The following is a 5170-nucleotide window of genomic DNA, read 5'->3' on the forward strand; positions in this document are numbered from 1 at the left end:
AATACATCTTAGTTCTGCAGTGGACTGTGAAGAACTGTAGACAGCTGTGACTTATCTTTCAAGAATGTTAGTTCCACTTTAATCAAATCATGCAACCTTAAATAAAATACAAAACTTGTGAAGCCATAATAATTTATCCATGCTACATTTATTCGAACTAGCTGAAGGGAATTAGTTGCAACTGTACAAACATAAGATTGGTGATAATCTTTGGGTGGTTACGAGTTTAAGGTGTAAGAGATTGCCCCAAGAATATCTGCTCAACATACAACGTTTCGAGTTATAACGCTTCACACTTACAACGTTTATAAATTGACACCCTGTTTCAATTTTCTGACATCAGTTTTGACTTTATAATGCTTGATCCGATGTGACTCCATGCCAGCAAACAAGTTCACTGCATCGCCCATCCCCCTGGAGAACACCTGTCCAAACTTCCTTGGACATTTTCTTTAAGAAAGCAGACAAACTTCAGCCAAGACTCCTGAGAAGACTCCAGCCAAGAACCCTTCAAAAAGTCCAGCAAAGTCACCTCAAAGAAGTCCTTCCAAATCAATATGATTGCTATTTACAATATAAACACATTAATGTAGCTATATTACCCATCTATAATTAATTGAGTACAAAATTCTGAGTTATTTTTGGTGAAAATAGGGTATCGGACCTTGGTTCAGGAACCAACCCCCCATTTATAACATTGTTTCCTATGGGAAAATTGGTTGCGAGTTACAACGTTTCAACTTAAGATGTAGTTTTCAGGAACCAATTGTGTAGTAAGTCCAAGGACTGCCTGTATTCAAGAAAAAAGACAGGGTCTTCAGGGGCAAGTGGGTTGGTCTGGATGTAAGAATTGAAGAAAAATGGAAAGACAGTTAAATGAAAGAGAAGGTTATTTCAGTCTGCTCTTCTTGTTGACTGTGCCACAAACAGGTAAGCATTAGGTACAAAAACATCCTAAAATGACAAGGAACAAAGAACACAATAGTTTACTAAGGGAATAGACAATCATATGTTTGTAGCAGCTTCAAAAGCAAAAAGAGGAAGCTGCCAGGGCTACACTGGACCGCACAGACACTGTTACGCTGTTACTGTGACATGTATGAGCCTGTAGCAATACAGCTGAGCTAAATCACCCTAACTTTGGCCTTGCGATGAAATTAAATGAAGGTTGGAGCATTTTTGATACACTTGTGTCACTCATGCATAGGTAACAATCGCACCATAAGAGCTGATGTCATCCCTGAGCAGCAGCTTCCTCCTTCTCTTTTGAAGTGGCTTATCCCTGCTCTCCGTGAGGGGTGACACTTGAACAGAAAACATACATGCACACATGCAAAAAAGGTGAGATGGATGGGGTACACGGAGTGCTTACCTGGAAAGAAACCCACACTCAGCCAGCATGCTCCTTGTAAGAGCCCAGTAGAGAGCAGGCTGTAATGACAAGGGGAAAGGACACTGAGTCACTTGCCCTCATCCTGAGGAGGCACTTGTTGTTTGGCAGAGAAAATGGGATTTTTCTTGTGGACATAATTGTCTTGTTACTCTGATCAAACAAACTAAAGTCCCTGCTTCAGAAAAGGTCAACAGTCAGTGCAATGTCTGAAGTGCACAACAAAAGAGGATCAGACTCTGCGGACTCTGCAGGGGGTCGGACTGGATGATCTAATAGGTTCCTTCCGAACCTAGAAATCTATGAAATCTGTGAAAAATAGGAAGTTCTACAAAGACCAAAAGCAGAAGGACACCCAGTCACTCATGGCCAGAATATGAGAAGCCACAAGTGCACAACTGTGAGTATAATTCATGCAATTCCCATGTCAGCATCTATGTGAACCTAAGTGAATATTTGGTCATTTTCAGAATGCTTACCAGCATTTTAGCAATCCACCCGACAAGTTGCAAGAAAATTGCAGTTTGCACATATGGGTGGTCAGAGTTCTATTACAATGCAATTTAACCCTTGAATTTCAGTGATGCACAGTGAGTACTTTCAACCTTTGCACTGAGACTGGCTGGACAAGAACACTGGGGCAAGCAGGCTGAGATCAGATGAGGAACCTGGAATGGAAGGGCTGGAATGAATAGCCCCAACACAGAGTCTGGGACTGGGAACCAAAGTGGGGGAGACTGGTTGGCTGTGGGATGGAAGGAGATTGTATTGAGGAAGAAGACGGTGGCTGACAGAGCAGATAGAGAGCTGAGGGTTAGATAAGGAACTCAAGGTAGGGACAGGGCCTGGCTGGGCAAGGAGACTCAGAATGGACTAGGAAACCCAGAGATGAAGATTAGGATTGACTGGGTATGGGAACCATAACTGGGTCAAAAGCAAGAAGCCAGGTCAAAGGAGTAATGGAGAGGACTAGGACTGAGATAGAAACAATGATTGAGCAGGAGGGACCAGTTCAAGGGCACAAATGCAGAAGAGGCTGTGAGAAGTACAGCATGCTCTCATTCCAAACTTGGAATGGAACCTAATTGAAAACATTCCTCATCATCAATAGTTGTGAAACCAGCTGGCCATGTGTGTGGATCTTATCCCGTCCAGTGGCTGGTTCACATAGAACGTGACAACCTACTGCTGCTATCAACTGCATTATCACTCAGCTCAAGTAACAGAGGTCTGTGCTGTGCATCAGAAGAATACAACCCTATCGCTGAACTGTGCAGGTGTCAGCACAGTTCCACGTGATGACATTTCCTGTTATATATGTAATGCATATAAAAAGTCTCTCTGTCATAGCTAATTTTCATACCTACAGGCACTGACATTTCTGTTTTACCTTGACACCAAGAGAAGCACATTGGCTGAAGTTTTCCAAGGCATTCAGTAAGGGAGTTTGAATTTCAATGAGACTTATGCATCTAATTTGTTTTGTGTTCCTTTGCAAATTCTCTCACTTTCTCAGTCTATACTCAGCCAAAGTCTGTTGATCCCACATCTGCCTCATCAGCCATCTTTGAACCCACAGATAAGACAATCATGGAAGAAAATCACACTCAGCCACTTCCCCAATCAAGTAATTAGTGAATGAAGGAATTCAGTGATTTTCTGCTAAGGTTTATTAATATCCCCATATACAAACATAGTTTCTGTAATTTCCAGAAAAGATATAGACAAATTAAACAAATTCTAGCAAATTAAAAGGAGCAAGGCTTTACTGTGCAACAGCTGCAGGGTGGTAACTGAGCATATACACATACTTACCATGCAGTAAATGAAAGTTTAAGATTACCTTTCAGTGAAATAAATTTAACCCATTACATCTGAGCTCTCACTTACATAAAAGGTCTCTATCCCTTTTACAGTTTCTATTCCTTCTCTGTCCATACCCAAGGTTGAATCAGAGGCAGGTTACTGTTATTAGTCTCTGGAAATGGAAGAATGTTTCTTGCCCCAAGAACCAATCATTCCTTTTATGAAGGGGCCAATGCTGCTTCTATTGCCCTCATCAGGGGCTTTGCCATTACTTTCAAGGTCTGGAAAACTGTAATGACATCCACAAAAAGAGAGCTTTTTGACATCCTGGCTTTGTTTCCACAGGCTTTGCTTTAGAAAACATTGTTTGACTCAAGAGATCTATTTTTCTTAATGCAAAATGAGCCAGAGTATAAATTGGCTGCTACTGCGTCCCTGGACTAAAGGGCTGCCTGGATGGGAAAAAAAATGCCAGGTATAAGAAAGCCTTTCACCTTCAGGTAAAAACAAGGAATCAGGATTCTTCTCTCAGCCAGGTATGAACAATCACTTCATTGTCCTCTATGCCAGTAAAAAGATAAGTAAAGAGTCTTTCTAATGTAAGTAAGTACAGCCTGGAAAGGTTGGAAGGGACCCCAAAGGATCATCGGGTCCAGCCCCCTGCATGAGCAGGAAAGACATCTGGGTGGTCAGGTGACCCCAGCCAGTTGACCGTCCAGTCTTCTCTTGAAGACCTCTAGAGTATTTGATTGCACCACGTCTGGGGGGCGCTTGTTCCATAGTCTGGACACCCTGGTTGTGAAGATTTTCCTAATGTTCAGCCTGAAACTATCTTCCAGGAGTTTGTGGCCATTGTTTCTAGTTTTTGCCCAGGGTGCCCCGCTGAACAGTTGTTCACTGAGCCCCTGATGTTTACCTCTGATATACCAGTAAGCCGCAATCAGGTCCCCTCTCAGCCTTCTTTTTTTCAGGCTGAAGAGTCTGAGGTCCGTCAGCCTGCCCTCATATGGCTTGCCGTGCAAGTCTCTGATTAAACAGGTGGCTCTTCTCTGGACCCTCTCGAGCTTTAGCATATCCTTGTTGAAGTGCGGTGCCCAGAACCGGACTCAATACTCCAGCTGCAGCCGCACCAATGTTGAGTAAAGTGGGAGAATCACTTCTTCAGTTTTACTGGAGATGCATCGATTGATGCATGCCAGAGTTTTATTGGCCCTAGCAGTTACTGTGTCACACTGCCGGCTCATATTCATGCTGGGGTCTATAGTTACCCCCAGATCCCTTTCATTTGTAGCGCTGGTCAGGTTAGCATTGTCCAGCCTCTGGTGTGCTGGGGGTTCTTTCTTCCCAGACGCATCACTCTTCTTTAGGGCTAAACAGTGAAAAAAATCCTGAAAAGCCTGTCACAGCAAAAATAGCTAAAAACATTCCTTTTTCAGCAAAGGACCTGTACAAAAGATAAATATTCTTTTTCCTATAACAGGAAGGCAACAAATGCAACTCTTTCCAAATCCAGACAGTACATTCTCCCTCTCAGATATTTCTCTTCCTAATATAAACTTAATTCTTTTAAAGACCACCAGCTGACAGCCTTTCCTGGCCTGACAGTTGATGCCGCCTTTCAAAATGTAAGCAAGTGAAGCAAATTAGCCAAAAAAAACACATGATCAGCCAGCAACATCTTTGTGTTTTTTGGGGGGGGGGGGGGGGGGGGTGAGCTGAGGGTGCCAGGGTCCACAGAATTGTTAGCCTAGTGGATAAAGCTGGGAGGTCTTACCAGTGTGATGTTGTCTGAGGGAAAGCCAAAGTCAAACCAGAGCTCACAAACCAAGCCAGAGGAAGTGCCGGAAGTGGATGTCAGGAACTGAGCCAAGGTCAAACAGGGGGCCACATGCTGAGCCAGAGGGTTATCAGAAGCTATGTCCCGAAGCGAGTCAGTCAAACTGGGGTTCCAAAGTTCAGGGGCCAGGCATATGG

The sequence above is a fragment of the Alligator sinensis genome, unplaced genomic scaffold, assembly GCF_000455745.1.
Source record: "Alligator sinensis unplaced genomic scaffold, ASM45574v1 scaffold54_1, whole genome shotgun sequence".
NCBI classification, from domain to species: domain Eukaryota; kingdom Metazoa; phylum Chordata; order Crocodylia; family Alligatoridae; genus Alligator; species Alligator sinensis.